Below are 18,365 nucleotides of genomic sequence, written 5' to 3' on the forward strand. Positions count from 1 at the left end.
CACTGTACTGCAAAATTCTAAAAGGACAAAGGGTGTTAAAAAAACAAGCTTTGTGTCTTAATGCAAGGAGTATCCGCAATAAGGTGGATGAATTAACTGTGCAAATAGATGTTAACAAATATGATGTGATTGGGATTACGGAGACGTGGCTCCAGGATGATCAGGGCTGGGAACTCAACATCCAGGGGTATTCAACATTCAGGAAGGATAGAATAAAAAGAAAAGGAGGTGGGGTAGCATTGCTGGTTAAAGATGAGATTAATGCAACAGTTAGGAAGGACATTAGCTTGGATGATGTGGAATATATATGGGTAGAGCTGCAGAACACCAAAGGGCAAAAAACATTAGTGGGAGTTGTGTACAGACCTCCAAACAGTAGTAGTGATGTTGGGGAGGGTATCAAACAGGAAATTAGGGGTGCATGCAATAAAGGTGCAGCAGTTATAATGGGTGACTTTAATATGCACATAGATTGGGCCAGCCAAACTGGAAACAATACAGTGGAGGAGGATTTCCTGGAGTGCATAAGGGATGATTTTCGAGACCAATATGTCGAGGAACCAACTAGGGGGGAGGCCATCTTAGACTGGGTGTTGTGTAATGAGAGAGGATTAATTAGCAATCTCATTGTGCGAGGCCCCTTGGGGAAGAGTGACCATAATATGGTGGAATTCTGCATTAGGATGGAGAATGAAACAGTTAATTCAGAGACCATGGTCCAGAACTTAAAGAAGGGTAACTTTGAAGGTATGAGGCGTGAATTGGCTAGGATAGATTGGCGAATGATACTTAAGGGGTTGACTGTGGATGGGCAATGGCAGACATTTAGAGACCGCATGGATGAACTACAACAATTGTACATTCCTGTCTGGCATAAAAATAAAAAGGGAAGGTGGCTCAACCGTGGCTATCAAGGGAAATCAGGGATAGTATTAAAGCCAAGGAAGTGGCATACAAATTGGCCAGAAATAGCAGTGAACCCGGGGACTGGGAGAAATTTAGAACTCAGCAGAGGAGGACAAAGGGTTTGATTAGGGCAGGGAAAATGGAGTACGAGAAGAAGCTTGCAGGGAACATTAAGACGGATTGCAAAAGTTTCTATAGGTATGTGAAGAGAAAAAGGTTAGTAAAGACAAACGTAGGTCCCCTGCAGTCAGAATCAGGAGAAGTCATAACAGGGAACAAAGAAATGGCAGACCAATTGAACAAGTACTTTGGTTCGGTATTCACTGAGGAGGACAACAACAACCTTCCGGATATAAAAGGGGTCAGAGGGTCTAGTAAGGAGGAGGAACTGAGGGAAATCTTTATAAGTTGGGAAATTGTGTTGGGGAAATTGATGGGATTGAAGGCCGATAAATCCCCAGGGCCTGATGGACTGCATCCCAGAGTACTTAAGGAGGGGGCTTTGGAAATAGCGGATGCATTGACAGTCATTTTCCAACATTCCATTGACTCTGGATCAGTTCCTATCGAGTGGAGGGTAGCCAATGTAACCCCACTTTTTAAAAAAGGAGGGAGAGAGAAAACACGGAATTATAGACCGGTCAGCCTGACCTCAGTAGTGGGTAAAATGATGGAATCAATTATTAAGGATGTCATAGCAGTGCATTTGGAAAATGGTGACATGATAAGTCCAAGTCAGCATGGATTTGTGAAAGGGAAATCATGCTTGACAAACCTTCTGGAATTTTTTGAGGATGTTTCCAGTAAAGTGGACAAGGGAGAACCAGTTGATGTGGTATATTTGGACTTTCAGAAGGCTTTCGACAAGGTCCCACACAAGAGATTAATGTGCAAAGTTAAAGCACATGGGATTGGGGGTAGTGTGGTGACGTGGATTGAGAACTGGTTGTCAGACAGGAAGCAAAGAGTAGGAGTAAATGGGTACTTTTCAGAATGGCAGGCAGTGACTAGTGGGGTACCGCAAGGTTCTGTGCTGGGGCCCCAGCTGTTTACATTGTACATTAATGATTTAGACGAGGGGATTAAATGTAGTATCTCCAAATTTGCAAATGACACTAAGTTGGGTGGCAGTGTGAGCTGCGAGGAGGATGCTATGAGGCTGCAGAGTGACTTGGATCGGTTAGGTGAGTGGGCAAATGCATGGCAGATGAAGTATAATGTGGATAAATGTGAGGTTATCCACTTTGGTGGTAAAAACAGAGAGACAGACTATTATCTGAATGGTGACAGATTAGGAAAAGGGGAGGTGCAACGAGACCTGGGTGTCATGGTACATCAGTCATTGAAGGTTGGCATGCAGGTACAGCAGGCGGTTAAGAAAGCAAATGGCATATTGGCTTTCATAGCGAGGGGATTTGAGTACAGGGGCAGGGAGGTGTTACTACAGTTGTACAGGGCCTTGGTGAGGCCACACCTGGAGTATTGTGTACAGTTTTGGTCTCCTAACTTGAGGAAGGACATTCTTGCTATTGAGGGAGTGCAGCGAAGATTCACCAGACTGATTCTCGGGATGGTGGGACTGACCCATCAAGAAAGACTGGATCAACTGGGCTTTTATTCACTGGAGTTCAGAAGAATGAGAGGGGACCTCATAGAAACGTTTAAAATTCTGACGGGTTTAGACAGGTTAGATGCAGGAAGAATGTTCGCAATGTTGGGGAAGTCCAGAACCAGGGGTCACAGTCTAAGGATATCAGGTAAGCCATTTAGGACCGAGATGAGGAGAAACTTCTTCACCCAGAGAGTGGTGAACCTGTGGAATTCTCTACCACAGAAAGTAGTTGAGGCCAATTCACTAAATATATTCAAAAGGGAGTTCGATGAAGTCCTTACTACTCGGGGGATCAAGGGGTATGGCGAGAAAGCAGGAAGGGGGTACTGAAGTTGCATGTTCAGCCATGAACTCATTGAATGGCAGTGCAGGCTAGAATGGCTGAATGGCCTACTCCTGCACCTATTTTCTATGTTTCTATGTTTCTATTACATCAGCCCATTTCGGCCGGACACTATCCAATCATATTGATTATAGATTACATATAGATTAATTTAGACCAATAGATTGAGTTAGTCGCTAAACGTAAAGTGGCTCATGTGTTGCCAAAAGATGTGTTGCTTAGGGGTGTGTTGCTAAGAATTACTCATGTACATGGACTAGGCCCCCCTTATCTTACTGTCCTGTTACAGAGTTGTATTGTCCCAACATGAACCAGAACATTTTGTCTGAGGCCTGGCTGATTAGGGACATCTGCCTGTGTGTGGGAAAGAACAAATATCAGTTTCCAGTAATGCGGTCTCTTTCAGCTAACAGAAATCCCTTGAGGCTTCACGGGTAGCCATTTTTATGATATTAGAGTTACATATTTAGTTCTAAACCTTATGCTACAGGTGCCGCTGCGCTAGGGGAGAATTTTCCGCTATAACAGAGGCCATGGATGTGTTTGAAAACAAGGATGAGAATTTTAAAATCGAGGCATTGCCTAACCTGAAGCCAATGCAGATCAGCGAGTGATTGGTGATTGGTGCGAGTTAGGATATGGGCAGCACAGTTTTGGATGAGCTCAAGTTTACAGAGGGTGCAATGTGGTGGCAGGCCAGGAGAATATTAGAATAGCTGAGTCTAGAGGTGTCAAAGGCATGGATTTCGATTTCAGCAGCAGGGTGAGTTAAGGCAGGTGGGGGTTTAGACAGGCGATGTTACCCAGGTGAAAGTAGGCGATCTAGGTCAAGGAGATGGTATGTGGTTGGAAGCTCAGCTCAGGTCACATAGGATGCCAAGGTTGCAAACAGTCTGATTCAGCCTCAGACAGTGGCCAGTGAGAGGGAAGGAGTCAGTAGCTAGGGAATGGAGTTTGCAGCAGAGACCAAAGACAACAGCAATATTTAATTGGAGGAAAATTTTGCTTATCCAATACTGGATGTCGGAAAAGTAGCATGACAAATGTAGGTAGTGGAGGGGTCGATAGAAATGGTAGTGAGGTAGAGCTGGGTGACATCAGCGTACATGTGGAAACTGACATGTTGTCAGATGATGTCGCCAAGCATGTAGATGAGAAATAGGAAGGGGACAAGGATAGATCCTTGGAGGACTCCAGAGATAACGGGTTGGAAGTGGGAAGAGAAACCATTGCAGCTGATTCTCTGGCTACAACTGGATAGATAGGAATAGAACCATTTGAGGATAGTCCACCTAGCTAGATAACTGAGGAGAGGTGTTGGCGGAGAATGTGTGGTCAAAGGCTGCAGACAGATTGAGAAAGATGAAGAGGGATAGTTTACCAGTCACAGCCACATAGGATGTCATTTGTGACTCTGATAAATGTTATTTCAGTGCCGTGGCAGGAAACCTGATTGGAGGGGTTCAAACATGGAATTGTGAGAAAGGTGGGTACGCTTTTGGGAGTTGACAACACATTCAAGGACTTTGGAGAGTAAAAGGAGGTTGGAGATGGGGAGGTACTTTGCAAGGACAGAGGGGTGAAGGTTTTTTTTTTATAAAGAGCGGGATGATGATGGCAGATTTGAAGGCGAGAGGGACAGTATCTGAGGAGAGGGAACAGTTAACAATATCAGCTAACATGGGGGCCAGGAAGAGAAGTTGGATGGTCAGCAGTTTAGTGGGAATAGGGTCGAGGGAGCAGGAGATGGGTCTGCAGATGAGATCACCAAAGGTCAGCATTTAGATCGGGAAGAAGATGTGGCCAGATAGATCCTTGGAGAATTCTGGCGGTAGTAGGAAGAGAAGCCATTGGTTGGAGATGCTCTGACTATGATTGGATAGGTATGAATAGAACCAAACAAGGGAAACTGCATGGAGGCATTGAAGGGGGAGGGGGGGTGAGTGTTGATATTATCAAAGGTTGCATAGAGGTTGAAGAGGACAAGGAAGTATAAGATAGCGCAGTCACAGAGAATGTCATTTGTAACTTTGGCTGGGACCCTTGTGACACTGTGGGATGGGCGAAAACCTGATTGTAAAGAATCAATCACAGGGTGCAAGGAGGATGAACACAGATTTAGGAGGTGACAATGCCTCAAGGGACTTTGGAAAGTAAAAGGATCATGGCTGACCTGTATTTTAACTCCACCTACCCACCTTAGTTCCATAACCCTTAATACTATTGCCTTACAAAAATCTATCAATGCTTGTTTTAGAATATTCAATTGACCAAACCTTAACAGCTTTATAGGGTGCAGAGTTCCAGATATCCACTACTTTTGTGTGAATAAGTGCTTCCTGATATCACCCCTCAACAGCTTGGCTCTAATTTTAAGGTTATACCACCTTTTCCTGCATTCTCTCACTCTCCAGTGGAAATAGTTTTTCTACCCTATCAACAACAACAAATTGCATTTATATAGCACCTTTAATGTAGTAAAACATTCCAGGAGCGTTATCAAACAACATTTGGCATCAAGCTAAGTAAGAGTCAGATTTTAAGGAACATCTTAAAGGAGGAAAGAGAGGCGGAAAGGTCTAGGTAGGGAATTCTGGAGATTAGGTTCTCAGCAGCTGAAGGCACGGACGCCAATGGTGAAGTGATTAAAATCAGGGATGTGCAAGAGGCCATAATTGGAGGAACATAGATATCTCGGAGGGTTTCAGGGCTGGAGGAGGTTACATCGGTAGGGAGGGGTGAGGCCATAGAGGGATTTGAGAACAAGGATGAGAATTTTAAAATCAAGGAGTTGCTCAACTGGGAGCCAATGTCAGCGAGCACAGAGGTGATGGGGGAATGGAACCTGGTGCAAGTTAGGATACGGGCAGCACAGTTTTAAATGAGTTCAAGTTTATGGAGGGTGAAAGATGTGCATTGGAATAGTCAAGTATAGAGATAACATTACATAGTATTAGATTACATAGTATTTACAGCACAGAAACAGGCCATTCAGCCCAACGGATCCATGCCATTTTTAGTGCTCCCCAGGAGCCTCCTCCCACAATTCTTCATCTAATGCCATCAACATTGCCTTCTATTCCTTTCTCCCTCATGTTTTTATATTGCTTCCCCTTAAATGCATTTACACTAGTTGCCTTAACTACTTCTTGTGGCAGCAAGTTCCACATTCTAACCACTCTCTGGACAGAGGTTTTCCCTGAATTAACTAAAAACAGCTATAAGTCACCAATAAATCACTTGAACTGTTAAAGAAATTAGCACATTTTAGTAATAAAGGCATGGATGTGGGTTTCAGCAGCCGATGAGCAGAGGCAGGAGCGGAACTGGGCCATGTTACGGAGGTGGAAGTAGGCGGCCTTAGTCATGGTGCGGATATGTGGTTGGAAGCTCATCTTGGAGAGAAATATGACACCAAGGTTGCAAACAGTCTGGTTCAGCCTCAGACTGCTGCCAGGGAGAAGGATGGAGTCGGTGGCTAGGGAACAAAGCTTGTGTCGGGGACCGAAGACAATGGCTTTGGTCTTTCCAATATTTAGTTGGAGGAAATTTCTGCTTATTCAGTATTGGATGTCGGACAAGCCATTCTATCTGGATATCAGATCCTTTAAGGATCTTAAACACCTCCGTTAGATCATCCCTTAATTTTCTATATTTAAAAAGGAATACGAGCCGAGTCTACGCAACACAAGGAAAAGGCTCCAGTCTGGATTGGTAGCCAAAATCCACATACAAATAGACACGAAGGGAGCTTGGGTTACATAGAGAGACATCCTTGTAAATCCACCTTCTCAGCAATTAGTACCACAGCACTGGTATACCTCAGGCTAATCATTAATTTTGCATTGATCTTAAATCTAACATCTATGTCATTCAACATTACAAAGATTTAGAATAACCCCTGCTGACTTTATATCCAAAAACTCTATGAGCTTCTCTTAAATACTTCAGAGCATTATCTGGATATTGAAAGTGATGCATTTACTATTATTCTCAGGTCCCTTTTTAAGCCGACATGGGTTGAATTTATTGCATTCATCATAAATTTATAAAAGCCCAGGAATTAACTCAAGGCCGGAATCGCGCAGGTGAGGGCCAAGAATGACAGCAAACTGACAGGACTCTGGCAGCGTGAAGCAGGAAGATTTTCACTCCTGAGCCTCGTTTGTATAGTCTCCCAGCCAACCCTCGCGGGATGCGGCAGCTGGCCAGTGGATGAGAATGTGCAGTCGGGCAGCAGAAGGAGGCTGCCGGAGACTTGAAGGAACGATCCCCAGCACTCTGGTAAAATGGTTGGGAGGGGGTTGGAGAGATCCTTGTGGTAGGAGCAAGCCAGGAGGAAGGGGAGGCCGAGACTTTCCTGATGGGGGCATGAAGGAATATTCCTGCTTCTGCTGAACCCACAAGGAAAGCTAAAAAAAAAGAAAATCCACTCGCCTTTTTGGACTCCTGCTCTTCGTCCTGTTAGGCTTGGTGGGGTAGCCACAATGATTAGACTGCGCAGGCCTCCAGTTAAAATTGCTGATCGGCTCCATTGACATGATTTAAAGAAGGATACTGGTATTGTTCAGTGGATGCAGGTTAAGATCGGAACCCATGAGGAGATAGTGTGGTTGGTGATGAAAAGTCGCTTGGGCCATTTTAAATGCCCTCCCAGTTTCCATTGGACAGGCAGGGTTAAAATTGATCCTTTCGTGCATAATTTTTTGACCCCTGTGCATTACTACACGTTTCATCAAATTACAAATGTCAGTCTTGGCTCTGTGGTAACACTCTCGCCTCTCAAACAGAAGGCTGAGACTTGAACAATATCTAGGCTGACACATTAGTGCAGTCCTGCAGGAGCGCTGCACTGTCAGAGGTGCGGTCCCTCAAATGAAACTTTAAACTGAAGCCCCGTCTGCTCTCTCAGATCCTTGTAAAAGAGTTCTTCTGGAGTCCTGGCCAATATTTATCCTTCAACCAATACCCAAAGCAGATTATCTAGTCATTTATTTCATTTCTGTATGTGGGACCTTGCTGGGTCCAAATTGGCTGCCACATTTCCTAAATTACAACAGTGACTACACTTCAAAAGTGCATCATTGCCTGTAAAGCACTTTGGTCCTGAACTCATGAAAGGTGCTATATAAATGCAAGTCTTTCTTTCTTACATAAGCAATCTATATTTTTTTAGAGCAGGCATCTCTTATATCCTCGGCTCAGTTCAATCCTCAAAGTTATTATTCGAATTGTCTCATCCATACAAGCACAATGTGCTCAGCATATGCACATCTGTACCACCAATATTCTTCTACAATTACTGTGCAGTAAAACTGTAGTGACTTCACAGGAGATATGTAATTTTCAGAATGAACATTTTGTACTGTTGAATAATAAATAATAATGAACTGTTTGTACACTGTAACTAATTATTAAAAGCTAATGTATTTTATTGGCTAGATTTAATGAACAATTTCACATTTAAGCATGACAAATTCATGTCTAATATAATTCAGCTGGGCACCTTATAGTCCTGGATCTGGACAGTGTTGTTAATTGAATCTTGCTGTTCTGTTTTCTTTTGCCACAGAGGATAACCAGATTATTAGCTCTCCTTCCTCAGTTAACCTCTCCTCCTGTGCACAACTTGATGCTTAATAATTTACCGCTCTGCGATACTAAGTCAAAACTAAACACCACTCTAAATTGCAATCTGCTAACCATGGAGTTGCATCATCACTTTTACACATGATAAAAATCAATTACCACAACTTCTATTAAAGCCGCACTCCGATAAATTTTGTTAGTTTAAGATAAACTGTTTTCACCCCTCCAGTTCCAAAAACATCCATTAGCCACTATTCTCTGTGTTTTTATTTTTGAAAAAACACAGATGGGATCCTCAGTTTAATAAAATAAGATTATGGGGGAGAAATTTGGCCCATTTCGGGGCGGTAACACTCCGGAGGCGCAAGACTTAGCGCCAGGCGCAGAAGTCTCGCCCCTCTCGATAAATTCGGGCAAAGTGCTCCACTTCCTTCCTGGGGCAGTAACGGGATGGGCACTTCAGCAGCGCTATGCACTTGGCCACACAGTGCTGCCATGTCTGAGGAGCTCTTCCCTCAATTAAAGGGAAGGGCTCACACTGCTGACTCTGCAGAACAAAAAGGCACAGCATGTTTAAGAAGCTGCAATTGGGGAAACTTTTCCACTTTTAATGTGACTTATATTTACGGCATAAAAATACAGAGCATGTCTCAGTGAGGAGAAATTAAACAAAAAGCGCTTAAAGAATTACACCTAAAAATCTAGTTGCAAAGTTAAGAGATCTGCTGATGATACCAATTGAGAGTTGGGGCATGTTGAGAGAGAGGGTTTGATGGACAGATGTAAAAATCGAGATCTGGGCGTACTTTAGTTACGCCTATAACTCACTTGTGCTCACAATGTTATGATTTTTTTAAGCCACGTATATTTTTTAAATTACCACAAAGCCCCGGAAGCTTTGAGAAAATAACCACCTTTTAATCAACACCAGTCGATCTCCTTGATAAGAAAATGTTGCAAGGATAATTAAAAGCGAGATACAAAGATGTGTACAACCTTTTTTAAGCAGCCCATGAGTCCAATAAGTTTAAAGTAACTATATGAATATTGCAGTGGCAGCTCGGCAGCTCAGCACTGCCTCATCTAGAACTGTCGCAGACTTGCCTAATCTGAACACTTCATAAAATAACCAACATTGGGCCATAATTTGAGGCCCGTGTGTGCATACGCACCTCGTAAGGGTCGCGCAAATTCCGGGTTTTTCCACACGAAGCGCAGGCGCGAAAACCCGAACTTGCAATTTGTCAAGAATGATCCAGCACATCGCTGGGAAAAGGACAAATGTGGGCAGAGAGGGCTATTTGCCCAGCGAATGCCTGTGAAATGCTTAAGCCTGGTAAAAGCAGGCGTAAGGCCTGCTCTTATCAGCGTAAGAGTTAAAAAAAAACATTAAATAAAATGTTGTCAATCATTTATATCCGGTGCAGTAAATTTATATTTAGTTCCTTTAAAACACGTAAATTTATTTTTCAAAAAAATTAATTTTGTTTTAAATATTTAATTAAATGCCATTTTAATTTATTTTAAAATATGTAATGTTTTTTTAAATTTGAAGTGTAGATGTATTTTTGGGGATGTTCCCATTCATACTTACGGGGTTTCCTTACACATGGAATCCCCATAAGCATGAATGGGGATCCCCTTCTTTCATTCTTTGGGCCAGCCCACGTGATCCCAGGGATGTTTACGAACTGCGTCTGCCACGGGATACGTAGGCCTCTAACTGTGGGTACCTGGAGAGACCCAGGACCACGAATCTCTGTACCTCCCGGACCACCAGGTACGCGGTCATTTTATTTGCGGATCGGTGTCATTTCCCCGCGGGAGGCCTCCGACCACAAATTCAGGGCGATTTTTTTTTAAATTAGTTAAGTTTTACGAATAAAAAGCCATGAAAGTTTAATAGAACATTACTTCATTGCTGCTAAAGTTTAGATCACAAGTTAATATTTCATAAGGAAACAATGCAGTGCATTCAACCTAAAAGTAACGAGATAGCTTGGTTAAGCAAATTCATTTTGCCTAAGGACGAAGTTTGCAATCGTCTCTGGAGAGACGATAATTTGTTGCATTTGAGTTTGAAAATGGCATCAGTGGAGACTGCCAGTGATATCGTGCGCAACCTTAAACAAAAAGAGGTTTTCTCTTAGATCTCGCGAGGAGAAGGGTTCAATTGGCAGGATAACACTACCAGTGCAAGTCATAAAGAAAGCCATTGAAGCAATCTCAGACCTCCTTGTATGACTATTACTTGGTTACTTGAAAATGCAGTAAGTAACATGCTATATAATGTGTGCCTCAGGAATACTGCGATATTAATCTATTTTAAAATAACAGTTGAAGCTACTTCATACCTTACATTAGTACCCATGGCCCCAAGTTTCCACACACAGCAAAACAGGCGCCCCTCCGAGCTGGGTGCCCGTTTTTCGCGCCGAAAACGGTGCCTGAAAAAAAACGCGGTATTCTCGAGCGCCTTGCAGCTCGATGTCTGCTTGGCGTGGCGCACAGGGGGCGGAGCCTACCACTCGCGCCGATATTGTAAGTATGAGGGGGCGGGTACAATTTAAATGAGTTTTTATAGTGCCGGCAACCCTGCGCGTGCGCGTTGGAGTGTTCGCGCACGCGCAGTCTGAAGTAAACATTGGCACTCGGCCATTTTAAAAAGTGCTGCAGAAAAAGTGAAAATTTGTTTATTGAACCCTTGCAAAGGCTTGTATTTTAATTTTCTTGATATTTCTGTGTGTGAGGGAGTGCATTCTGTAATTAAAGATAGACTGTGATAAACGGGACACATGCACTTGTTTGAGACTATTCTAATTCTTTGTAGCTGTTCAATTTTTAACATTTTTTAATAAAACCACATTGCCCTCCCATGATCAGCACTGAGGCTTCTTGCAGCTTTCTCCCTCCCCCGCCGTCGGTCGGTCCCGACAGCAAACCGCTGCCTGAAAGGCCTGCCTGAAGCACTTTCACACAGGTAGGAACATGGTTTATTTAATCTTTTCTTTGCTTATAAATTTTTATTCAGGTTGGATTTATTTGTATAATATTTGTATAAGTATAACTAAGGATTTATTGTAGAATTTAATGACTTCCCTCCTCCCCCCCCACCTCGTTCCCGACGCCTAATTTGTAACCTGCGCCTGATTTTTTACTTTGTAGACAAGATTTTTTCAAGCGTACAAAAATCTTCACTTGCTCCATTCTAAGTTAGTTTGGAGTACGTTTTCACTGTGGAAACTTTCAAATCAGGCGTCAGTGGCCGGACATGTCCCCTTTTGAAAAAAAAATTCTGTTCAAAAGTGAAACTGTTCGACCTGACGAGAACTGCAGAAAACTTAAATGTGGAGAATTCCAATTTCTAAGATACTCCGTTCTCCACCAGTTGCTCCTAAAAATCAGGAGCAAATCATGTGGAAACTTGGGGCCAATGTATTTGAATTTAGAAAATGACATACTCTAATGAAGCTAATAAGGCAGATTATTGATGAACCAACTGTATCTATCGACCTACAGTCCCTTCAAATCAGTAGTTTATTCTGTGAGCTCCATCTAGAAGAGTCAATTTTATTTAGTACAATTAGAAGAAAACTGTATTCAAGGCAACACTTTTTACACCCCACCATTACTCTATTCCTTAGACAGAATATTCCACCCATTAGGCAGAGTTTCCACTCCTGATGACTATCCAGCACTCCCTGCGGGAGGTGCTTGTATGTGGACATCTGGACCCAATAGCCGATGTCAAAGTGCACATATGAAAAAAGTCACTTGGGCAATGTACAGGAAGGAGGACTGGTGCCCATGGAATCAGATCCCAAAAAGGAGTCAACACCTTCAGGGGAGGAAAAAGGGCTACTTCCAACCACTCCTGATCATCTGATACATCATAGTGTTTCAATGATCATGCGTGGCATGGTTGGAGATTACAAGAGCTAAAACACATGTGTGTTAATCAAATGAGCTCACATTTACACCACTATGCTGTACGAATGACTATTGGGTAGAAATAACTGCCACTGCTGCCGCACTGAGTCATATAAACACATTCATGCCCATGCTAAACTAACAGAGAGAGGAATTTGGTTTGCGTCTGCTTTATGCATATGATAACACTGCCAACAGTAATTTCTACCCCTAACTTTCTCAGGCCGCACTGTAAAGGTAGATAAAGATTGTAGCAGATAATTGAACTGTGTGGTGTGTAGTTACTCAAGCAATTGGTGGTTGAACTAGTTGATTGGGAGCACTGATCCCAACTTCTGTCACATCAATGTGGTTGCTTCTATTGGATGAATTTGGCTGCTGAGAACACCATAGGACATTGGTCAAACTATGAGAGGAGGGAGTGGCATTTTGTGAATCAATCGGTCATACTGCAATCCCATTGGCTTATCAGAGAAGAGCGTTGATAACAATCATGAGAATTACAAGCACAATGTTTCATCTTCTTTAACTACTTAAAATCTCAAACACAATTATTAAACACATCCCTGATGGGAAACAAGCAAACTACTAACGTATGAAAAACCAGAATGCAGAAATTCATAGGATTGCAGCAATGTTTATCAATATAACTCAAAATGAATTTACTTCAGAGAGAGTTTTAAACATCATGGTTGAGAGTTTCCATTTTAGGCATAATCGGCGATCCGGGTGCAAATTGCACCCAAAGTTGCGCTAGTTTTCAAAAGTGCTTTTCATTCAAACTCATTTGCATATTGCCAAACGTAAAATTTGCCATGAACCAGCGCAATTGGGCAGCATTTTAGAACATCATAATTCACAAAAAATAAGTATCTTTAATCAGAGTGCTTTGTCCACAAACTATGAGTGACCTGATTTTAAATAACTTTAAAAAGTTATATTGGTGTATAGTAGTCAGTTTCTCAGTAAATTAAAAACATATATATTCAAAAGCTTTTAAAATGTGTCTATTAGTGTCCTTGGCCCTAAAAAAAGTTTCATTTATAGAGCCTCCTCAAAGGCCCGCAAACATACGCAATTAGCAAAAACTCACAATGTTGGTACATTTGATCTATGAGCATGGCCAGTTTTGTGGATTTGGCTGGCTTTTAGTGTGATTTTTTTTTAATTTGCACAAAATATCGTGGAAACTCAAGTTGTGCTGAACAGAATTTGCGCTTGGTTTTGCTGTTTTCAGTTGAATTGTAATCCAACCTAAAATGAGTACATTGCCTATTTAACATGTTTAAACAGGAATTATATAACAATGTACCTGACTAACTTATTTAGCTACTTAACAACTAGTTTAAAATATGATCCAGTCAGCAGAATATGGCAGTTATAAAGATAGAACCATTGTCTGGCCAATAACAGATGGTTTGGAAAACATTACAAGACTGTAATAAGGCTAGAAAATTCTCTATCAATACCTTGCCAATCACCAGGGACGAGTTGCTTTCCAGATGCAATGAAGCGAAAATCAAAGTAAGTTGTCAGCTTTCAAACAACAGTGTATTTCATTCCCCATCTGTGATTCTTTATTTATTTTTTCATGTTATCACTGCCTCTCATCTTCGTGGGCTTCCCTCCTCTCTGCCAACTATTTTGACTTGACAAAAGGTATATCTGAATTTTCATTTCCTCATGTTAACGGTCAAGAAAGGGCTTTTGGTGAGTGTAAAGTTAAATCTAGATCAGTTCCGAAGAGTTTCAATTGCCAAACAACAAGTAATGTTTCAACTTGTATTTATATAGTGCCTTTAACATAGTGAAACGTCCCAAGGCGCTTCACAGGAGTATTATGAGACAAGAAATTTGACTCCGTGCCATACAAATTAGGGCAGGTGACCTTGGTCAAAGAGGTAGGTTTTAAGGAGCGTCTTAAAGGAGGAAAGAGAGGTCGCAAGATGGAGAGGTTTAGGGAGGGAATTCCAGAGCTTGGGGCCGAGGCAACAGAAGGCACAGCCACTGATGGTTGAGCAATTATAATCAGGGATGTTCAGAAGGTTTTCACCATGTAGCACAATCTATAATCCACAATAGAAAAGCAAGATCGGTTCCCAAAGAATCTCAAGATTGTGTTTCACTCTTTGTGTTCTGACATTCAGGCTTACACTTTCGGATTCTGCCATGCTTTTCTTACTACAGCTGAGTATATCTTCCACTACAAGCATTTTTAATTGTTACATATATACAAATCCATAACTTAAAAAAATTAAGTAAGGTCAATATTGGATTCAGCACAATGCTACAGAATAAAGAATGAAATGTCCAGCTATATTCAGAAAATATATTAAATCAGAACAAATCAAACATTGAGGTGTAGTGCAGAGTATAACTCAAACTGTAATGTGTGGGTGTGATACTGCTGAGGAGTGAATGACCTTTACAATGTTTGAAATAATGAAAGTCCGTCGCATGCATCTTTAAAAGTGATTTGCTACAGATTTATAATGTAGATGTTTGGAAAAGTGTCCAGAACTATAGAATGGGCCAGCATTTGAATTTGACAATTGTTGTCAGTACAAATAATGTTTTAGCCCAATCCTCATTCTAAAATAATTGCCTATGTCCAAAAGACAACTCCCTCACCCCACCTCGTAGTGCCTGTAGGTATTTCTGCACATTCATGTATTGATCCAAAGTTTGATGGGATGTAGTATGAGAAGTGTTTTGCTCCATTTTATCTTAGTGCTGAGAAAATTATGATTATTATTATAAATGAAAACACGGAAAATAAACCCAGATAGAAACTGCGCCAACTTTTCTTTTCAAAATTTGGCTGACGCAAAGCAAAAACAAATAAAATAGTGAATTGCTGTTCATGGTGCAAAGGGACTGTAAGACCCAAAATAGAAATTTCTATCTTAAAAAATACAACTTACTTTCTTGTGCTGTCATTCCCACATTAACCCCATTCTAAGGGCAAACTATTCCCACAAAGGTGGACAAATCAACTAAGTTGTCAGTAACCTTTTTATTCAATATTCATATTTTATTGCAAAGTGATAGAAGTCCTATTTTACGTTCTGGCAGAAATTGACTGTTTTGATACTAAACTGATGCCAGAATTTGATAGAATGTGAAAGGGCAATATGTGTTTAGCGAGAGTACTCTTCAATTATAACATGAAAACTTGTTACTTAATCCTCAGTGTTGGAAGCAAATGCACTTACAGAACTTTAAGCAAGAAGTCTATTAAAATCCAGTATTTAATTTCAGTCTCCAAGAGTGGTATCAAACTGTACGAGTGGGCATTGAAAATGCCGTGCACCCGAATGGGCACGTGGTAACGAAGAGGTAGTTTAGTTCTGATTGGAATAAATAATTCAGTTTTACACACAATGCAAATAATGCATATTGTGAAAGCCAGCGCTATGATTCTACTTGAACATAGTAGGGAGTATAACAAAGCCTCATGGCTTTGGTTGTTCTTTTGGGGTTTGAAGCTAAATAAATTAGCTTTATAGCTTTTGTTTTGGTAATTTCACTCCCATGACCCATAGGAAATGGCCTTGCATTTATATTTGACCCAAAGTTGCAGGTGGAACTCAAAGGTTTGGAGTCTTGAAGCAATGAAACCCATGAACTGAAGAACTTGGTGTTTTTCTTTCTAAATGTACTTGTACAAGTTGTGTTCGCAGATAGTCCATTAAAAATCATTCCATCCTACCTTCAATAACAACTTGTATTTATATAGCGCCTTTAACGCAGCAAAATGACCCAGGGCATTTCACAGGAGTGTTACAAAACAAAATTTGAGACCAAGCCACATAAGGAGAAATTAGGGCAGATGACCAAAAGCTTGGTCAAAGAGATAGATTTTAAGGAGTGGCTTAAAGTGGGAAAGAGAGGAAGCTCGGTGGAGAGGTTTAGGGAGGGCATTCCAGAGTTTTGGCAGCTGAAGACACGGTGGAGCGATTAAAATCAGGGATGCTCAAGAGGTGAGAATTAGAGCAGTGCAAATATCTCAGGGGGGGTTGTGGGGCTGGAGGAGATTACAGAAATAGGGAGGAGTGAGGCATTTGAAAATAAGAATGAGAATTTTAAAATTGAGGCGTTGCTTAACCGGATCCAATGTAGGTCAGCGAGTGCAGGATTGATGGGTGAACAGGACTTGGTGCGAATTAGAATGCGGGCAGCCGAGTTTTGGATGACCTCAAGTTTACGTAGGGTAGAATGTGGAAGGCCAGCCAGGAATGCATTGGAATAGTCAAGTCTAGAGGTAACAAAGGCATGGACGAGAGCTTCAGCAGCAGATGAGCTGAGGCAGGGGCGCAGATGGGCGATTTTACGGAAGTGGAAATAGGTGCTCTTAGTTATGGTGTGGATATGTGGTCGGAAGCTCATTTCAGAATCAACTAGGACACCAAAGTTGCGAACAGTCTGGTTCAGCCTCACACAGATGCAAGGGAGAGGGATGGAGTCAGCGGCTAGGGAAAGGAGTTTGTGGCAGAAACCAAAGAAAATGTCTTTGCTTTTCCCAATATTTAGTTGGAGGAACTTTCTGCTCATCCAGTACAGAGCAGTCTGACAATTTAGAGGAAGTGGAGAAGTCCAGAGAAGTGGTGGTGAGATAGAGCTGAGTGTTGTCAGCGCACATGTGAAAAATGATGCCGTGTTTTTGGAAGATGTTGCTGAGGGGCAGCCTGTAGATAAGAAATAGGAGGGGGTCAAGGATAGATCCTTGGGGGACACCAGAGGTAATGATGCGGGAAAAGGAAAATAAGTCATTGCAGGTGATTCTCTGGCTACGATTAGATAGCTAAGAATGGAACCAGGTGAGTGTAGTCTCACCCAGCTGGACGACGGTGTTACAGTTTAATAATGTTCAGGCCACCATCTAGAGTATGTGAAGGTCAGGCTATATGTGCTGTTGGTTATATATTGGTATTCCATTTCTGCTCATGCTGGAGCAACAGGGGCCTCATCAATGTATGTAAATAGGTGTTAAATTATGCAATTAAGACCCTGATGATATTTTCATCTCAATGCATGTTGCTGCTGTTACTTTCTCAACCCACCCACAATCCATGGGATGTGTAGAGTAGGGGGTGACCATTTCCAATGGTATTTAAAGAGATCCTGCCCTGTAGTCAGGGAAAGCTGCAAGTAAATCTCAGTCATTTTTTTCAGCACTGTCTTTTGTGTTTTGAGCCTTTAATGGCTTCCATTATTTCATCTCCTCGCTATTGTGGGTGCTACAAAAATGTCCTTTCTGCTCCATTTCACTCCCGATTCTGCTACCGCACGCCTTTAAGGTGCTGTTGCCATGGGCTTGCTGAAATGTCTCACCCTCGGAGCTGGCGAGCTGTCTAAAAGTAGCACGATTAGCTCTGGCAGCTCACCTAGTCAATGCAAATGAAGTCTGACTACAAAAATTGATTGGGATTTCTGCCAACTGAATTTTCTTCAGAATTGTCTCAGTGAACATTTGTTGGCTCAGGTCCAAATTGTCTCAGTGGATTTCTAAACCAGGAAAATAGGCCCAGGAAAACAGATGCCAACTTATTAAAATTTGCACCAAAATGGTTCCACTCGAGTTCTAAGGTTCAGTCAGAATACAAGAAATGTATATTTATTTAACATAATTACATCTATATCAGAAGTATCAAAATACAGCCAATATGTAGAAACTCTTGATCATTGAGCCACGTTGCATCTTGTATTGCAGCTCCTATTTTTTCCAATGAGAATTAAAGTTCTCACGCACAACTGGCTCTTTAAAAATGGCTGAATGCAGTCCGGGAGCTGTATTGGGCATGCGCACCCATAGCAATCATGTCAAAAACTTCCTTTTTTATTGTGCATATGCAAAAGGTGGGGTATCGTTTTTTCAGCACAGACATTAGGCACCATCCCCCGAAGCTACAGATCAGTGAGCATGGCTCTTGACCCCTAAAGAACCGATGGCTCACTCTCTTCCAATCTGCAATGAAGTAAAGC

At 41.8% G+C, this 18,365-nt stretch overlaps 1 protein-coding gene across 1 annotated transcript in view; it reads right to left on the minus strand.

Moving 5' to 3' along the window:
- The window catches only part of LOC139227854 (metabotropic glutamate receptor 4-like), a 1,455,190-nt gene that overhangs the window by 543,791 nt on the left and 893,034 nt on the right, over positions 1-18,365 (minus strand). The window lies entirely within an intron of this gene.

Source organism: Pristiophorus japonicus, chromosome 17, assembly GCF_044704955.1.
Source record: "Pristiophorus japonicus isolate sPriJap1 chromosome 17, sPriJap1.hap1, whole genome shotgun sequence".
Lineage (NCBI taxonomy): Eukaryota > Metazoa > Chordata > Chondrichthyes > Pristiophoridae > Pristiophorus > Pristiophorus japonicus.